The following is a 21336-nucleotide window of genomic DNA, read 5'->3' as shown; positions in this document are numbered from 1 at the left end:
CGTTACACCTCGCCAATGAGAGTCCATGCTGGCAGGTGAAAAGAAGTGGCTGGCTGACTCTGCATGTATCGGAGGGGACATGCGATATTCTTCTACCCTCCCTACGACCGACCAGTGGGGCAACGATCAAGACAGGGGAGGGGGGAATTGGCACGACTAAATTGGGATGGGAGAAAAACAGAAAAAGGAGAAAAAGTTGATTAAAAAAGAATAATGTGAGCCCCACCCACCTAGCGTCCAATAGTAGACGAGGAGACTCATTATAATAATGTGAGCCCCACCCACCTAGCGTCCAATAGTAGACTGAGGAGACTCATTATAATAATGTGAGCCCCACCCACCTAGCGTCCAATAGTAGACGAGGAGACTCATTATAATAATGTGAGCCCCACCCACCTAGCGTCCAATAGTAGACTGAGGAGACTCATTATAATAATGTGAGCCCCACCCACCTAGCGTCCAATAGTAGACGAGGAGACTCATTATAATAATGTGAGCCCCACCCACCTAGCGTCCAATAGTAGACTGAGGAGACTCATTATAATAATGTGAGCCCCACCCACCTAGCGTCCAATAGTAGACTGAGACTCATTATAATAATGTGAGCCCCACCCACCTAGCGTCCAATAGTAGACTGAGGAGACTCATTATAATAATGTGAGCCCCACCCACCTAGCGTCCAATAGTAGACTGAGACTCATTATAATAATGTGAGCCCCACCCACCTAGCGTCCAATAGTAGACTGAGACTCATTATAATAATGTGAGCCCCACCCACCTAGCGTCCAATAGTAGACTGAGGAGACTCATTATAATAATGTGAGCCCCACCCACCTAGCGTCCAATAGTAGACGAGGAGACTCATTATAATAATGTGAGCCCCACCCACCTAGCGTCCAATAGTAGACTGAGGAGACTCATTATAATAATGTGAGCCCCACCCACCTAGCGTCCAATAGTAGACTGAGGAGACTCATTATAATAATGTGAGCCCCACCCACCTAGCGTCCAATAGTAGACTGAGGAGACTCATTATAATAATGTGAGCCCCACCCACCTAGCGTCCAATAGTAGACTGAGGAGACTCATTATAATAATGTGAGCCCCACCCACCTAGCGTCCAATAGTAGACTGAGGAGACTCATTATAATAATGTGAGCCCCACCCACCTAGCGTCCAATAGTAGACTGAGGAGACTCATTATAATAATGTGAGCCCCACCCACCTAGCGTCCAATAGTAGACTGAGGAGACTCATTATAATAATGTGAGCCCCACCCACCTAGCGTCCAATAGTAGACTGAGGAGACTCATTATAATAATGTGAGCCCCACCCACCTAGCGTCCAATAGTAGACTGAGGAGACTCATTATAATAATGTGAGCCCCACCCACCTAGCGTCCAATAGTAGACGAGGAGACTCATTATAATAATGTGAGCCCCACCCACCTAGCGTCCAATTAGACTGAGGAGACTCATTATAATAATGTGAGCCCCACCCACCTAGCGTTCAATAGTAGACGAGGAGACTCATTATAATAATGTGAGCCCCACCCACCTAGCGTCCAATAGTAGACTGAGGAGACTCATTATAATAATGTGAGCCCCACCCACCTAGCGTCCAATAGTAGACTGAGATGACCACGGGCATTGGTAGGTGTGAGTTCATGTTCTGTTCCACAGATGTTGACGGTTGCCCTCACAGATACGTGAGGGTCAGAGATGATCTCTTCAGAGACATTCGCAGTCTCTGAATTTGGCCCCACCCACTCCAGGGCCACGTGAGACCAGCCGAATAGGTCATTCAAGTCCGGCCAGTCAGACCACACACCGAATCCTAGGGAGCGACTGTCCAGCTTCCCGCTGGGTTTCTTCCTGTAGCCCAGGAAGCTTGGGTCCAACCCCAGTGCCAGGGGGACCTTTGCGCCTCTGCAGGTCCAGGAACAGAGAGGCTCTGGCCTGCTCTCTGACGCGCCGGCCGTCACTGTTCAGCATGTTGAGAAGATGGCTGAGCCTTGTGGCCCAATGTAAGTCCATTCAAACACCCAGCCCACCCTCCTGCTTGGTGTGAAATAAGATATCCCGTGTGGTATGAGTACAAACACACACACACACACACACACACACACACACACACACACACACACACACACACACACACACACACACACACACACACACGCGCACGCACACGCACGCACGCACACACACACACACACACACACACACACACACACACACACACACACACACACACACACACACACACACACATACGCACTCTTGCTCTCTTCTTACCTTGCCTGACAGCCAGTGTGGTTGTGTAGACGAGGAAGAGGAGGATGTAGTTGAGGAATCCCTGGAACACCGGCGTGTTGGCGTGGAAATCATTGGCCAGGTACTTACTGGTCAAACCGATACCACAGATCAGCAACGACAACACCTGACCCAGCCCCAGGGTCACCAACAGGTCCCTGAGGAGGAGAGAGGGGGGAGGGACATTTTAATTGACTCATTTGGTGTACGGAATGAATACCATCCACAGGCACAGGGGAGAGGGTTAGGAGAGGAGAGGAGAGAGAAGAGAGCGGAAAGAAGAGGAGAGGCAAGGAGAGGAGAGGAGAGGAGAGGAGAGGAGAGGAGAGGAGAGAGAAGAGAGCGGAAATAAGAGGAGAGGCAAGGAGAGGAGAGGAGAGGAGAGGAGAGGAGAGGAGAGGAGAGGAGAGGAGAGGAGAGGAGAGGAGAGGAGAGGAGAGGAGAGGAGAGGAGAGGAGAATGTAGCATAACATTTTTATTTGTGATTGTTTGAGGTTTCCCCAAACCTCCACACAGTAGGTAATGTATGGAACTATTAATTATTAAAGAATGGTAAAATTAAAGAACATGTAGTGAGTTTGGATTGAGAATGTATTTTGTTTTGTACAATATTGCAATAGAGCTTGGGACGGCCCCCACTCTGCCTGCTTATTGGTGAGGCTGCTGTCTCTCTAGGGAGCATTGGTAGAGTGGGTGGCTCTTCAGCCCAATTAGACTCACCTGGGCAGTGAGAGCTGCCCAGGGGTGCAGTCGTGCACACACGTGGTTACACAGCGTGTTATTAGTAGTCACTCAGGGCAGAAGTGCGCGCAATGATAAGTACCCGGCCGTTGTAGAAAGCTACCCGGCACTTCTCACCTAGACTTTGCATAATAATAGGAACCTACGAGAAGGTGGGGGGCTGCTTGATCTCCATTGTTATGCATAATATCATCTGTTCTGTGCGCAACTGAGGGAACATGTATGCGCGTGCGGGGGAGCGCGCGTGCACGTGGCGTGTAACCAGTTCCCATATTACGACTGCACCACTGGAGCTGCCTGTATAAATATGTCCCTGTTTAACCTTCTCTCTCTGCTTCTCCATCTCCTCTGAACAGGTTATCTACCACCCATTGAATTATAATTGTCTTACTTACCACACCACTCTGCACCACACTTCACTTTTCACTCATCCACACACTGCATTCATCACTGATTCTTATACATAGCCTATTCGTTGTTTATATAAATGATTGGTTGTTATATAGGTTTAAATTAAGTCAAAGTTAACACGGTATTAACGCGCTATCGCCCGATTCTATTAACGCCACTATTTTTTTAACTCACGATTAACTTTTAAGAAGAAAATATTATTATTATTATTTTTTTTTATTACTTTTTTTTAACTAGACTTCACTCAGGTGTATTATTGATGCTCTCATTGATAGTGTGTGTGTGTGTGTGTGTGTGTGTGTGTGTGTGTGAGTGAGATATATATAGAGGGAGGGGGGTGAGAGAGATGAGGAAGGGGCAAAAGAGAAAGAGAGCTGCCCTTGTGTGGGTTAATGTAACAAGTTCCTAACGTTTTCTTTCCCCTATTATTTCACGCACACTTTATTCATTGTTTTAAATGATTATTTTCTTTTAAGTTATTTTGTGCATCACTCTGTTTTGAATGAGCAAATTTGCAATGCATGAGGGTCATCCTTTTGTGTTAAATGTCTGCATAAAGCAAGCATTTGTTGACTCATGTTGATAAGAGTATTAACTTGGAACTTGAAAAATATCAGTTTAAGGTAGATACATTTTTTTTTTTAAATGTGATTAATTTGCGATTAATCGCGAGTTAACTAAGTTTCTGTAAGTTTAAGTTTCTTTAATAGTTGTCATACAGAAGTACAGAATACTTTCATACAAAATGCTTCTTACTGTTACGCTCCAGAGACTGTGCTAGACAAGATAGTATCAAATAACATAGTATAGCATGTAATTTAGAAGTAGAAAATGAGGTCACAGTGTTCAGTATAGACATATGTACAATGTTCGATGCAGAATAGACGTAACTGAGTTACCATATAATATACAATACTATGCAGTGTACTAATGTACAGTACTATATAGTGCAAAGCAGAAATGGGATGAGGTACAATTTAGGTACAATTTACAGTAAGGTGTACGAGTTGTAGTGCAATCCTTCATCAATAAATATAAAGTGTGGGGAGTGGGTGCTACAGTGTGTTTGTTTAAAGTGAGTGTGTGCTATAAAGTGTGTGGAGTGGGTGCTACAGTGTGTTTGTTTAAAGTGAGTGTGTGCGTGTGGATGTGTGTGCTATGTGCGTTTGATGGTTGTTGTTGTGTAGTGTTCATTGTTCGTTTAGCAGCCTGATGGCCTGGGGATAGAAGCTTCTTCTGAGTCTTTCTGTGCTCGCCTTGAGACTCCGGTATCGCTTGCCTGACCGCAGCAGTTCAAAGAGGCAGTTGTTCGGGTGACTGGAGTCTTTAATGATTCTCTTAGCCTTGCCCCTGCAACGCTTGTTGTAAATGTTCTGGAGGGTGGGGAGCCCCCCTCCAATTGTGCGTTCGGCTGAACGTGTCACTCTTTGTAGTCTGCTTCGGTCTTGTGCAGTGCTATTCCCAAACCAGGAGGTGATGTTGCCAGTCAGGATGCTCTCTATTGTACATGAGTAGAAGTTCTTAAGGATCTTCTGACTGACTTGGAACTTCCTTAGGCGCCTGAGGAAGTAGAGGCGTTGTCGTGCCTTCTTCACAACACTGTCAATGTGTGTGGTCCATGTCAAGTCCTCGGATATGTAGGCTCCGAGGTACTTAAAGCTGTTGACTCTCTCAACCGGTGCCCCGTCGATGCTGAGGGGGCTGTAGTCCTTGACCCCCGACCTCCTGAAGTCCACAATCATCTCCTTTGTTTTGCTGACGTTCAGGGAGAGGCTGTTTTCCTGGCACCATCCCGCCAGGACCTTGACCTCTTCCAGGTAGGCCCTCTCGTCGTTGGCAGAGATCAGGCCCACCACCACTGTGTCGTCAGCAAATTTGATGATTGTATTGCTACTCCGCTGAGCCACACAGTCGTGTGTGTACAGGGAGTAGAGGAGGGGACTCAGAACACAGCCCTGGGGGGCCCCTATGTTGAGGGTGATGGATGAGGAGGTGCAGTTGCCTGCTCTCACCACCTGGGGTCTGCCCGTCAGGAAGTCCAAGACCCACTGGCAGAGGTCATAGTTCAAGCCCAGGTCCCTGAGCTTGGCTATGAGTATGGAGGGGACTATGGTATTGAATGCCGAGCTGTAGTCGATGAATAGCATTCTCACATAGTTCCCCTGCCTCTTGTCCAGGTGTGATGCTGCTGTGTGCAGCACATGGGCTATGGCGTCCTCCGTGGACCTGTTGGGGCGGTATGCAAATTGCAGGGGGTCCATGTTGATGGGGAGGGAGGAGCAGATGTAGCCCTTTACTAGCTTCTCAAAGCACTTCATGGCTATGGAGGTGAGAGCTACAGGGCGGTAGTCGTTGAGACTATGGACAATCATGCGATTAATCGTGATTAAATATTTTAATCGATTGACAGCACTAGTTTAAATAAATGATATTGTTCATTTGGTTTCACGTGTGGACTCACTATTTGTCACAATTGACCCGTTTGTGACAAGATTTCCAGCAGTTTTTGGTCTATAACTAAATTTATTTTCATAAACTCTTTCCATTCAAACAATATCTATCATGATTTGTTTTTGATTATTGCATTTTTCTATATCCATGGTATACATTTTATTTAAATTTAACTTGATCAAACCATCATTTTAAAGTTTTCTACTGAGTATCCACTGTATCTAGAAGCTGCTCAAAATCTTTACCAGAACAAAATACATTTGTATCATCTGCAAACAAAACAAACTTTAGCAATTTGGACACGTTGCAAATATCATTCATGTAGAATATAAACACCTTTGGACCCAGTAATGCACCCACATGTCACCAAGCAAGTCGGATGTATTAGTGTTTATTTGCAAACACTGATATATCTATTATCAAGATAGTTACTCAGACCTGAGTGTTGCTACATTAGGTACATTACTAGTAGGTACAGTATATTGAGACTGTCCAGGAGATAAAAACATGACCCCCAGGTCTCTCTCATCTCATTTCAATTCAACACTCGTATAATGACTTTTTCAGCAGCGTGACCTCTCTGTTGATGGCCAATTTGTGGTTAATGACCTTATCAGATGAGGCATATCATCATCAATTGCTGCTGCACAAGCACAAGCACAAACATGTGTGCATGCACACATACACATACTACAAACGCACACAGGCGTGCACTACACAAACGCAAGTACATACATAAATACACAGATACTTGTATACACCCACAGTTATTCTAATAAATACTCTCTCTCCCTTTCTCTCTCTCTGTATCTCCCTTTCTCTCTCTTTGTCTCCTCTCTATCTCTCAAATTCAAATTCAAAATAGGCTTTATTGGCATGAAATATAAAAGTACTTATTGCCAAAGCAAGTCCAACATACAAACAATAACATAGAATGAACAGAAACTCATTAAATTACCAAATAATCATTAAATCAGGTAATCATTTGACAGATGTAGCCACCAAGGAATGTGTATTTACAGAGCTTGTTCTCTTATTTTATGACAACAATATTTTGCAGCTAATACTGCACACTGACTTTTCTCCCCACATATGACAGCTTTTGAGGATCAGGGAGATGGATAAACTAACTGTGGATCAATTCAATTGTATTTATTATATCAAAGAAAACCTCTCTTAGAATAGATCCTTATATTTCTCACAGTGTAGTAGGAAGTGAGATTCTGTCTCAACATCTCCCTGATGACAAAGAGAACACAGCCAGTTCTGCCTGTGATGGCCTGTTTCTATGGCCAGGCTATGTCGACTCAGTCTGTACTGTGTCAAAGTTTTTCTTAGTTTTATATCATTCGTGGTGGTCAGGTATTCTGCCACCGTGTACTGTCTGTTTAGGGTCAAATAGAATTCTAATTTACTTTGTGATTTGGTTGATTTGTTCCAATATTTTATATAATTTTCTTTTTGTTTTGAGATTATTTGGTTGGGCCAGATTGCTTGGTGTCTGTCCTGAAGCCGTAAAATGTGATGGCTCGCTTTTGCATTTGAATAATTAGAGGGTATTGGCCAAGTTCTGCCCTGCATGCATTATTGGCAGTCTGTGAATTCTAAATAGGTTTTTGCACAATTCTGCATGCAGGACTTCTAATGGATGTTTTTCCTAATTGGGATGTTAATTGGAATTTTCCTTTTGATGGCATAAAAAGCCCTTCTTCCCGTCTACTTGTTCATTCACAGCCATGTTGAAGTTACCATTATGATTTATTTTCAATCCCAAATATGGGTAACTTTTTGTGTTTTCTAAGATGTGTGTGCCTAATTTAATTAAGCATTACATCACACGCAGGAGTGGTTTGTGACCAATAAACCATGCCTAGGGGTGGTTGTTAGGCCCGAGGCGCAGCCGAGGGTCGTTAGACCCCCCTAGGCATGGTTTATTGGTCACAAATCACGACTGCACGTGGTGTAAAGCTTTTATACAACTGCCAGATTCATCCAACCTTATTTCTATACAATAAACACACATTAATCGAAGATTTATTGAAAAAACCATCCGCCAGAAAAAGTAGTTCCCACAACTCCATGTGGAAGCAGCTTGAAGTGCATCCAACCAAACTAACACATCCAACTGTGTATTATTGGAATGATTGAGAGAAGTTGCCTCATGTGGAAGCAGCTTGAAGTGCATCCAACCAACTAACACATCCAACTGTGTATTATTGGAATGATTGATTGAAAATTTTATTACCAGATGCAGAATATAAAGTAGGTAAAACAAATTAAAACGTTTTCTTTGCCCTATAGGAAAAAAGTTTTCTTCGCCCTATTTTTTTATTTATTTCTTTTAGCCTAAACTTAACCAGTTGGAAACCAGGGGTACAGTAATAAAATTAGCAATCAACCAATCAATCAATTCAATAGACCATGCTCACTTAAAACAGCGCTGCTTCTCTCTCAGTCTGACTCCCCCGCTGTTGCAGACAGGAGTGTGTGTGTGTGTGTGTGCGTGTGTGTGTGTGTGTGTCACAGTGTGTGTGTGCGTGTGTGTGTGTATGTGTGTGTGTGTGTGTGTATGTGTGTGTGTGTGTGTTTGTGGGTACGCCAGCGACAGTGTGAGAGAGAACGCTGCAGTCAGTAGAAAGTAGGAAGGAAGAAATTTAAATCAATCAATTAATCTATCAATCAATCCGCGATTTTTCTTTTGTTCTAGATTGAGTCAAGACCCATCAATTACATCATCCAACATTGTTTAAAATACTAACACATTCCCCTTGACAGAATCGCTTCATATTTAGTCGTTATGGTGCTTTCAACATAACCATTTGTTGTCCGCGATCCTGTTTTCTCCCGGAGTGAGCCGGGGAGGGTTATGTGATTTGGTTGTGGGCGGGTCCTGAGCCCAGGACCGTGGATTGTTGCCAATAAAGACGTGTGAATGGCCAATCAGAATCGAGAAATTTGCATGCCGTTGTATAAATGTATTTAGTGAACTCTGAGACTTGTGTCTCCTTTGAAAGACCATGACTTTAGTCTTCTTCATGTTTACGTTCAGAGACCATGTCTGGCAGAACTGGTGTAGGATGTCTAGGTTCTGTTGTAGACCCTCTTTAGTGGATCATCTGCATACCGCTAAAAATATAATAAATTTTTTTTTAATAAATAATAATTAAACATTTTAAGTATGTTTGTGTTTCCTGTCTCCTCTCTCTCTCTCTCTCCTCTCTATCTCTCTCTGTATCTCCCTTTCTGTCTCTTCCTTTGTCTCCTCTATCTCCCTCTGTCCCCATCTCTCCCTTTCTCTCTGTGAACTCTCTCTCTCTCTCTCTCTCTCTCTCTCTCTCTCTCTCTCTCTCTCTCTCTCTCTCTCTCTCTCTCTCTCTCTCTCTCTCTCTCTCTGTGTATCTCCCTTTCTCTGTCTCTCCCTTTCTCTGTATCCCCATTTCTCTGTATCTCCCTTTATCTCTCTATGTCTCCTCTATCTCTCTCTGTATCTCCCTTTATCTGTCTCTCCCTTTCTCTGCATCTCCCTTTCTCTCTCTCTATCTCTCGCTATATCTCCCTTTCTCTGTATCCCCCTTTTTCTGTACCTCCCTTTATCTCTCTGTCTCCTCTATCTCTGTATCTCCCGTTCGCTCTCTTTTCTCTATCTCTTTCTGTATCTCCCTTTATCTCTCTCTGTCTCTCCCTTTCTCTCTCCCTGTCTCCTCTCTCACTCTCTATCAATGTATCTCCCTTTCTCTCTCTCCCTTTCTCTCTCTGTTTCTCCTCTTCTCTCTGTCTCCTCTCTCTCCGCCGCTCTCTCCATCTTGTTCCTCTTTTCCCCTCCCTCCCTCCCTCCCTCACACCAGCCAACCTCCTGCCACCACTATAGTTCATCTCCCCTTTATCCCTTTATTTTCTCAGACAGGTGCATTAGAACCCCTCCCCCCCATCTCTCTCTCTCTCTCTCTCTCTCTCTCTCTCTCTCTCTCTCTCTCTCTCTCTCTCTCTCTCTCTCTCTCTCTCTCTCTCTCTCTCTCTCTCTCTCTCTCTCTCTCTCTCTCTCTCTGTGTGTGTGTGTGTCCATAGGTGTGTGTATCAGAGTAATATAACTATAATCAACACAACTACATTACACACACAATGCAAGCAGAGAAAAGCCACACTACACTCCAACACAACACAAACCAATTTGGTGGAGTAAGTGTTCCAATCCCTCTCTGTCTCATATATCAGCCTTTTACTGCTGCAGGCTCTTCAAAGTTTAATTTACCTTTAAAAAGCTCAGGGTAGGACGCACACCCCTGCACCCTGCCAGAGACCAGTGGTTCTCAGAGTGTGGTCCTGGGACCACCAGGGGGCCCAGTGAAAATGAGGAATAGTTTGACTTCACTGTTATTTCATTCATTCATTCCTAGTAAGTGTAACAGACCCAGACTAAGTCCTGGCTGGGGTTGTGAGGACAAGATGAACAGTGGTCTCATGGCGCCATCTAGCGGGCACCGCCAGATGGTGCAGGCCATTATTTTGTGTTGGTTAAATGTAATTGATTTGATTTCCTCGTGTATGTTGTCCTGGGCTCTTCCTTCCCTTGTTTAAATGTTGTCCTCCTGTCTGGTTGTTGTTTGTGATATTGCTTTTTGTGTCTAGTTTGGTGTTTGTTTCTGTGTTTTGCACTGGCTTGCCAGGTGTTGCCAATTATAATTAGTTGTGTATTTAAGTGTGGGTCTGTCCTCACTTCCTTGTGGCGTCATACCTCGTTTACCCGTGTACCTGTCGTGTCTCTGCCTACGTCGTCTTTGCCCTTTTGTTGTTTTGAGTCAAAGTAAGTGTTTGTTAGTTTTCCGTTTTTGTGCACTTTGATTTTCGTGTACCCCTGCGCCTTCTCTATTGTTTTGCCTGTAACGCGCTTAGTCGTTTGGTTTATTATTCAGTTCTTTACTTTTGTATTTTGTCTGATGACCTATTATCGCTCTCGTGTTCTACAATAAAGGAACACAACGTTTGAGAAGAGCAACTACCATCTGGTTTTTCTTCTTGTCATTCGCATATTGGGTTCTCCTCTGTCATTCGCATATTGGGTTCTCCTCTCCTTCCCTCGCCTCCTAAATCCTAACAGAGTCTATATAAGAGTGACTTTTCTGATCATAGGGTTCACTCTCTCCACTGTTATCTCCCCAACTACAGTAAAGGACAGTTATGGAATTCTGGACTTAAGGTGCTATAAATAAACCTTTGTATGTAGAGTATTCATATATATATATATATATATATATATATATATATATATATATATATATATATATATATATATATATATATATATATATATATACAGTATATATAAATATATATATATATCCACAGAGCTTTTAGAAAGGTGCGTAATAACAGTATTGCTTTTCCCCCAAAGAAATTGTTCATTAACACTTTAAGGACCAGCCACGAGTTAACTCGTGTTTCGATTCCACCCGTTAATAAACGGATCAAGATCCCGGATCGACTCTGCAGATTTACCCGCCAGATTTAAATCAGCGACATGCAATACCGGCCAGATCCTCTTAGGGGCGCCATCGCTCCACTGCAGTATCATTGAGGCCGAATGGGAAAATAATTTTTTTTACTGTCTGGGGCGTTTCATATGAGCCTGGATCCCAGCCGAACATCCTCCATCTTTGATCACGTTACGGAACGCAGATTTCAGCCTGGAATAATGGGATTTATGATCAGCCAATGGACATATCGATCTACCAGATGCCGATGAATAATGACGAAATGCTGCCGGCGATCACATGGGCTGACGGTAGGATACTATTCACCCAAATTACAGCCGGATTGGACATTGTTGTAACACGCAAGCGATCGATCAGTGAATATGGCTACTTGAACGCACACTGTATTGCTAATCAATAATACTGATCGGCGTCCCCCACCGCCCCCATTTCATCCATAGATGCTCTGTAATAGTCCGGATGCTAAGCAGTTTGTTTTATTTCATTCGTATATATACAACAGAAATGGCGTTTGATATAACGTGACTAGCCTTTAGCCTCATATCTAGCTTCCCAGAAAAAAGACGAGATTTTCTTTAAGCCATTATGAAGGCATGGTTTATGCACTCAAGTGACAATGAGAATGGACAGATAGCAATACTATAAAGTATATATATAGCTGTTAGAAAGTACATCGGTTTGTTGACAAACCATGGTCGTCCAGAACCATATTACACTGCAAACCGTGGTCGCCAATGTGTTAATGAATGAATCTATCATTTAAAAATTTTTGGTGGGTCCAAAATGAATGTTGTTGTTTACATGTTGCGTGCATGTATCCCCTCCCTACTTCCAATTTCCCCACGTGGTGAATAAAATATCGAATAAAGGAATAAACGACCAAAACCCGAGAAATCTCTGGTCTGGCGCCCAACCGTTGGCGAGTTAACCCGACTTATCTCGGCTTTGGCCTCCATTGAGTTAAAGGTGCTGTAAATTAAAATTATATATTTTTTTACAATATATCGACATAGCTTTTAGAAAGGTGTGGAATAAAAGTATTGCTTTTACTCCCCAAACATATATTTATGTTGGTGGGTCCAAAATTAATGTTGTTGTTTACATGTTGTGTGCATGTATCCCCGCCTCCCTACTTCCCATTTCCCCACGTGGAATGCACCTGATTGGATAAATGACATGCTGGTGCTCTAGTACGACATCTAGTTGCTGAATGTTATCTATAGCACCTTTAATCAGAGCTACCAATTAAATCGTCTCGTTAAGACAAAGTCTCAAATGGTTGGTCTGATTGTGGCCTAATGTGTTTCTATTTGGGGTCAAGAAAACATTCAGGGACCCATGTTAACACTTTCTGCGCCAATCACGTAATATTACTTGTTTGCTCGCCAGCGGTTGAGCGCAAAACACGTAATATTATGTTTTTAGATCCTTTGATTTTTTTCCTCTGACCCCCATTCTAAATCATCATCCGGGTCATTCTAGCCGTCCCTGGGTCGTTTGTATACTTTGGAATTGCAATGCCGATCGAATATCACCAGGTGGCAGTATCTTCTGTGTCTGAACTGGAATTGCATTGGCGTGGATACACGTCTTCCTTTATTTTTTTCTTGGTAGGGTACTCCTCCTGCTTGAACAGAGATTCACATTGATCGCCTCGAAATTCTGTTGCCTAAGCATATTTTACCATCGAAACGTGTATAGACAAATACACTGGTAATCGCGATGGCGATGCGATCACTTGGAATTATTATTTTTGGAATACCTTCTGGCTAAGGTAAGGTATATTCGATGTCTATTTTACCGAACCTGAAACATGTTTTTCTAACGATCACAGTTCTGTGTTTCACCGGACGTAAAACATGCTCGGCGATCGATCACAGTTTTGAGTTAAAACGACCCCCCCCCCCTTGATGATTTTGTGAAGTTACATATGTACATGTTATATACCTTTGATTTGGGAGTATTTGGGGGTTCAGGGAATCAACCAGAACGATTCGGGCTTATTGCACATAGCACGGTTTATCTCGCGATCTATGAAAAAAGACTGGATTATCTTGGAAATGCGCGATGTTTAGTGTGTAATAAACTACAAACTACAGTGTGTAGAAACAAACAATTTTTTTCATTTTCCATGTTGCACTACAAGTAGTGTCTGTCAAATGAGCCACACCATTGTCTCCACAGCTATAATGCAGAACACACACACACAGCTCTGCAAACATAGTGAAACACAGCGGAAACGACTATTTTAAGCTGGCCATCTAGCGGTAGAGAAGGGAATTAAGCATGACGCTGATAGTGTTCATAGAGGATGCTTTAACAGTGTCATGGGGGGGGGGGGGGGGGGGGGGGGTTCAGGAGGAAAAGCGAAAAGCGGCAGAGGTAGGGTTGAACCTAACAGGGTGTATTTAATGTAGAAGATGGCAGAGAACAATACAAAAATAGCAGGAACTGAAGAAAAGATGACGGCTTGGCTGCCTAACCCAAAAGAAAACAGTACAGAGGAACACTTAACGATAGGTTATGTAGATAACCTAGTTATATTAGTATTGGCTAAGCGTCCCGCTCTGAGCCTTACGAGATACTCATATCTCCTGTGATACCTAATGTATCTCCCACGAACAAAAACACATGCACCCCACCTGTATGGGGCCCCGCCCCTTATGGTGGCCACCGCCCATATAACCATGACCCTGGTCACACCCTTCCTCGCCAAAACCCGTCCCAGGAAAAGATCCCTCAAGAGGGAACTCAGGGCGCGCAGAGCGGGACGCTTAGCCAATACTAATATAACTAGGTTATCTACATAACCTATCGTTATATTTCGTATTGCATCGCGTCCCGCTCTGAGCCTTACGAGATAATGGGGAAGAGCGGGCGCGAGACCCGACAGATGTACCCCCTGAGGACCCGTAAGCCCACATCAAGGGGTGCGGGGAGCCCTGTCACCCCATCCTTCCTAACGAAGGGGGGGCGCAGTCAACTCCACCTGAATGCGAACAAGAGGGAGCCAGAACCCCTTGAACACACCGTACAGGCGGAACCACGTGTGACTCAACACACTGCGGCCCATACCCATACACTCCTGCTACCCGACCAAAGGACGGGAAGCAGGAAAGGCCACAGACCCCAGAACCGCCTGGGAGACAGAACCCCCGGACATGTCCATGAGGAAAAACCTTACAAAGGAGCCCGGGGAGGACCATGAAGCTGCAGCACAGATGGCCTCCACCGAGGCCCCACCCAGGAGAGCGGCAGAGGCAGCCACCCCACGAGTGGAGTGCGCCCTGACGCCCCCAGGGGGATCCTGCCCAGCCAGCGTGTAGCAGAGGGTAACACCCTCGCACAACCAATGGGACAGGCGCTGCTCCGACAGTGCCTTACCAGCACGAGCCCCACCGTAACAGACAAAAAGCTGGTCGGTAACCCTGAAATCCTGAGTACGGCTGAGGTAAATCCCCAAGCACGGACTGGACATGACAGGTGAAGGCCCGCATCTAACTCACCAGTGTGAGGAGGAGGACGAAACGCCTGAACCACAATATCCCGGGAGCGGAAGGAACTCCGGATATTCTCAGGCACGAAAGCAGGATTAGGTCGCAGAGTGACACCGCAATCGGTCCGAAAAGACAGGCACTCTGGATGTACCGAGAGAGCACAGAGCTCACCTACGCGTTTAGCGGAAGTGACAGCCAGAAGGAACGCGGTCCTGAAGGACAGCTGTCCCAACGGCGCCCGCTCGAGCGGCTCAAACGGGGCCAAGGACAACCGACCGAGGACCAATTGAAGATCCCAAGTCGGAGCCAAGGAGCGTTGCACCGGCTTAACGCGTCGAGCGCCAAGCAGGAAACGCTTCACAAGAGGGTGGCCGAACAAGACATCCCCTCAAACCCCCCATGATAGGAGGATATAGCTGCTGCATATACCCTCACCGTCGAAGCCGACAGTCTATCAAGGAGAGACTGGAGGTAACTAAGGACAGCAACCAGGGGGCAGGAGACTGAGTCCTGGCCCCCCGCCTTACACCACACTTGGAACATACGTCATCTGCCCGCGTAAGCGCGACAGTGGAGGGAGCATGCGCATTCCAGATGGTAACACCATCAGGATCAAGAACCTGCGCCCCTCAACGTACCCGTCCCAACAACTGACCTAACAGATGTATGGGGAAGAATCCCTGGCGGCACGGCATCGGTCCCAGACCTGCCTGGCCATGTCCAGACGCAATCCTCACCCGTCAGGATGAGGGCCGCCCCGCGACAGTACACCTGCACCCACATTCTCCCTGCCGGGGATGTGGGGAGCCCTTAGGCCGTGCAGATGGAGGACGCCCATAGCCAGCCGCCCGCCGCCTGGTGCAGACAGGGGGAGCGTACTCCTCCCTGTCTGTCGATACACGACACTGACGTCGTATCGTCCGTACTGATCAACACCATTTGTGGACCAGAAGGACCGCTTTCAACACCAACACATTGAACGTAGCGCAGACCGGGCAGCATGGTTTGCCAGCTGCCCCCTACTGCGTTGGCCCGACGCATCACCAGCGAGGGAGGCGTCGGTGAAAACGCGACGTGAGACAGCGCCGTAACCGTCCTAGGACGGAACCTCCCGAGCGTGTTGACAACACGCTCCGAGATGGATGCCCATAGCCCTCCAACCGTTGACTGGGAAGAGGAATACTCTACATCCAGTCTACAGCAACCCCAGGCTGGTAGAGACCTGCCTGGTACGAGACCTGACGATCCACCTTGACCGCGAAGGACCAGAACGTCATCAGGGCAGAACACTCCGTAACCCCGGATGACGCAGAGGCCCCAGTGCGGCCTCCACGCACTTGGTGAAGATGCGGGGAGCCAGAGAAAACCGAACGGCAGCCTCTGGTACTCATACGCTAACCCTGCAAAGGAAGCGTAGGTAAGCCCTAGGATGGAAGATCGGGGATGCGCATACGCATCCTACAGGTCTATGGAGGAGAACCAGACCCCCACCTGACAGTGTTCAACAGGTAGGAGACGATCCAAAAAATGCTGAACCTTCCCATGGGACAGGTCCAGCCTGGGTCTTACACCCCTCCCTCCCGACTTCTCGGGCAGAGAACACCGGGAGGAGAACGCCACGACGACGGCTTGCTTCGTCCACAGAGATTGGATCTCGTCGACCAGAGCTGTCCCTGCTGGAGACCCCGACAACAGGGTCTGTACCAAACCTGAAAACGGGTGGGGTTGTGTAAACACAAGTCCCCGCCTCACCATTCTCTCCATCTACCTCGACATATGGTACTGCCGTAGTCATATGTGACGACACTCCCAACGCACCCGCCGTCACGTGGCGCAGGTCCGCCAGGAACTGTAGATAGTTGGCCCGGTCCCCCCCGCTGTGCGAAGACAACCCTGGAATCGTGCGAGGAGCGCGTTCCGTGTCGGAACACCTGACCCTGACACCACCCACGAGGCAATCGCACCCAAGGGGGAACCCCGACAGAAAAGGGCCTGTCTGATACGGGGGGCTTCCGATCAAAAAAGCCCCCCCACTGAACACCCCTCCAGAACATGCTGAAGGAGTTGTTCTGCAGCCGGACATGCAAGGTGTAAGGCCCCCATGGGTTCCTACACACCGTAGCCCTGCAGTGATATCACTACCACCCCAAACCATGTGAGCTGCGACCACTTGCCAATATTCCAGGAGTGGGAGCACCAACATGATACCTGGCCTGGCGAAGGCGAGGCCGGGGAAGCCCGCACTGTGTGCCTCAAAAGGTTTCGAGCCCCCCTGCTGACAACACTTAAGTTGACAGACGTAACACCAGGCTCAACCAACACAGTTCAAGGTGTGGGAGCCGCTTGACAGCACAACATTCTCACGGACAGACCCAGGCTCAGCCATCAACTGGGTGTCAGCCCCTGTCTCCATGAGAAGCGAAGAATGGGGCCGCATACGCTTCAATGAAGGTTCGCGGCCTGCAGCCAAAGGAGAACGCTCAGAGCCCCGCTTCTGGGGATACCAGAGAGAGGATTGAACGGGGAGCGGGCTGCTCGCGGCAAAATGACGACGGAGTGGTTTACCAACACCGAAATCACCCAAAATGGCCGATCCCTCGGCCGCCAAGACTGTCGGCCTCGCGATACCCTGTCGATTCTCCAACCAGGGCACCACTGGCGGGGGAAACATGGCCGCCTGTCGAGGGCCCCGTCATCGCCGCTGACGAGGCCGTGCTCTCTCTTCTTCTGGCTGCGCGGTGTGAGGCGGTGTAGGGCCTAGGACAATACCGCCCGCGCTCCAGCAGAAGACCAAAATCCCCTGCGGAGAGGGGAACCCTGAGCGGTTATAGCTTGCGGCTGGGTCAAAGCTAATAACGTCAACAACCTTGCGCGATGTGTCGACGTCGGCCGGCCCTCAAGGCCCCTCCACCAGACACCATTTCTTTAATAGAAAAAACACCAATTCGAACACAGTTCTAATCGTTGCCAATTCCATACCGTGGCGGTACAAGCCTTAACAGCCCACCAGCCACTCGCCAGGCCGACCCATGGTGTCGGCCGGGCGGGGCATTGTTTCAATATATCAAAAACAAAGGACTGACGTTAACATGGAGCACCAGTGGTGATTGCAAACAGCACCCTCCACTGTGGTGTGGACCATGAAAAGGTTAAATGAATAAAAGAGCTAAACCACAAAAACTGTAGAATGAGCAAACCCATACACACAAAGTTTAAGGGGAGACGGACCAGACCCGTCTTCATTCAAAATATTCACAACAGAACACCAGCCCTAGTTTAGCCCATTTACCAAAAAAGGTAAACAAAGCCCCCCCCCCGCACTACTCCCCCAGTATACCGATTGACCGTCAGTATGAATGGTTTGAGAGGAGAGAAAGCTGTAGCAAGACAGACCTTCTCATAGCAGAGTGACAAAATGAAACAATAGCCCCCTACACAGGGCCGCCCCAGGAGATGGGGGGCCTCGCGTCTAAAAACGCACAGGGCCTCACATTTCTCCCAAGCGGCCCTGCCCTTATACTACTGCAGCCTAACGCCAGGCAATGTGGAACCCAAGACAACAATTGCCTGTGCACAGACACGCAACATGTTTACCATGTCGGCTGGACCCATAGCCCCACTACCCGACGCCAACCCAGATGGGAACACCGTTCAACAAACCCCGCCGGAACACAAGGTAATACCTGGCTAGAACCTAGCCACGACCTACCCCGTTGTCAACCCATTTACCCGAAAAAGGTAAATAGAACTCAAAACCCCACAACAGCTACCGACTGACCTTCATTGATGAACCGGGCAAGAGGCGGGAGAGTGACAACATCTCACGGCGGAGACATTAAAACAGCATAGCAATTAGCAGTAGTGATAGCATGCGGCAGTAGCGATAGCATGTTAGCATAGCTTTAGATGTTTTAGCAGCACGCCCAAGACAGCTTGGAAACCGTTCCCTGCAGAGAACGTTCACCAAACCATCTTGCCCCTGGCGCCAACACACAACAAGGTTGTGTTAACAACACAAACCAGCATTACTAACACTAATACCCATGCCTGAAGACACAGGGCCTACCTGAGTACAAGCTGGCCCGACAGCCAGCCTTGTACAGCTGAACCTCGATGTGCAGTCATCAAACGAGGAACATCACAGGCCCGTCGTGTCGCCGAAAACATGCGTCGAAGATGCCAGGGGCCAGCAACCTCCGGTAAGCTTCCAACATTATTAATCTTCCTTAATCTTTTCATTCCGCTAGCTCGTATGGTGCACGCATCCAACACGCTGGGACGAAAATAGAGGAAGGGTGTTTCATGACCAGGGTCATGGTTATATGGGCGGTGGCCACCATAAGGGGCGGGGCCCCATACAGGTGGGGTGCATGTGTTTTTGTTCGTGGGAGATACATTAGGTATCACAGGAGATATGAGTATCTCGTAAGGCTCAGAGCGGGACGCGATGCAATACGAAATATAACTTACAGACTTGCTTTGACAGTAAACACAGGCAATGCCACCACAAGGACTAAACACAAAACAGGGACTAAAATACACAGAGGGCAAATGACAAACAAGACACAACTGGGATGATTACAACTAGAGACACCTAGAAGGGGAAACAGACTAACAAGGAACATGCTAGCAGCTGAACCCAAAATGCAGGACAAAGGGAGGGGCAGTGTTAAAACCCAACAGGGTGTATTTAATGTAGAAGACGACAGAGGACACAGATTACAAAAATAGCAGGAACTGAAGAAAGGCTGACAGCCTGGCTGCCTAACACAAAAAAAACTAGAACAGAGGGACACAAGTAAAAACAGGAAAAAACACGAGGAGAATACAAAGTTCACAGGAAGACTAGATAATACAATGGTTCACATTGAAAACACACTTACTCTGACATCAGACAGTTGTCAATAAAAAGTTAATACCTCTCTCCATGTGCAGCTCCTTCAGTATTATGACAGCAAATGGAGAGACGGGATGAAGAGAAGCATATAGGTATTTTTCGATAGGTTCATAAGGATAATGCCAAGAAAGCAATTTGAATCCATTTTAGGACCCCCTCGAAAACTAGATGGTTCATTTCAAGGGGTTTATCCATTCAATAAATAAATTGAATTGGAATAGAAAGGGTAACTCTCTCTCTCTCTCTCTCTCTCTCTCTCTCTCTATCTCTCTCTCTCTCTCTCTCTCTCTCTTTTTTACGCATATATCCCCTCCCTACTTCCTATTCCCTCATGTGGAATACACCCGATTGGATAAATTACATGCTGGTGCTCTAATGCGACATCTAGAGGCTGAATCAAGTCAAGTCAAGTCAAGTCAAGAGTTTTAATTGTCACGGCATACAGGTATACAATGAAATGCGGGTGGTCTTGCCCGCAACGATGTGCAATACAGTGGTACATATAATAGAATCAAAAGAAGAAACAACATTGTGCAGTAACAGATAGCAGGTAACATGGAGTGACATCTCGGTATCTGTACATAGTTATTTACAGCGCATGTGTGACATGCTAGTTAGCTTTGGTAGTGCAATACACTGTTCCTGTTATTCTAATTTAAAGTGTCCTTTCCTTTGGCCATAAGTGTGCGTGTGTGCGACATGAGTGTGTGCCCGCTCATGTTAAAGTGTTAAGTGGCTGCTCGTGTGTGAGCGTGCACAGTGTGCGTGTCGTGTGTGTGTTCATGTGTGCTTGTGTGTGGACAGTTCAATGTTCTGAGCACTCAATGTACATTGTTCATGGCTCTGATGGCCTGGGGGAAGAAGCTGAGCCTAAGCCGCTCTGTCCTAGTAGCTAGGATTTGCAGGCGTCTGCCTGACCTCAGCAGCTGAAACAGGCTGTTATTGGGGTGGTGAGGGTCTTTCATTATCCTGCAGGCTCTGGATTTGCACCTCTTGTTGTATAGAACCTGCAGGGGGGGTAGTGCAATACCCGTGGCTGAATGTTATCTATAAGGGGTGAGTTGAATTGAAGAAGAAAAAACTGCAGGGGTGGCTGAGCCCAAGACAGGGTTCGAAATTAAGGGGGGCTTGGGGCAAAATGCCGTCGAAAATCGACCAAATGCCCTCGAAAATCAGTTAAGGGGGGCAAGAAAAGCCCCCGACAGTTTACTAATTATATATATAATTATATATTTCACTCGTATTTGCCCCTAATAATATGTGTGTGCGAACCGGAAAAATCATTTACTCGCAGTGTGCGAGTGAAGATTACAAACAGCTCCGCTGTTAATAGTTCAGAAACTACAAGTCCCACATTCCACAAGGCGCATAAACGTCCAATCACAGTAGAGTTTCCTGCGGTGACGCGACTGGTTTCATGCGAGTGAAAGGAAATGAGAACACAGTACGCGCTGGAAAAGAAAGTCACGGTACCGGCATATGCAAGTTATACATTCAGAATCAGACGCAAAAAATTCAGCCAGCCATGAAGCCCA

This window comes from Notolepis coatsorum, assembly GCF_963971535.1.
Source record: "Notolepis coatsorum genome assembly, chromosome: 5".
In the NCBI taxonomy this organism is placed as follows: domain Eukaryota; kingdom Metazoa; phylum Chordata; class Actinopteri; order Aulopiformes; family Paralepididae; genus Notolepis; species Notolepis coatsorum.
This window is presented reverse-complemented; position numbering follows the sequence as displayed.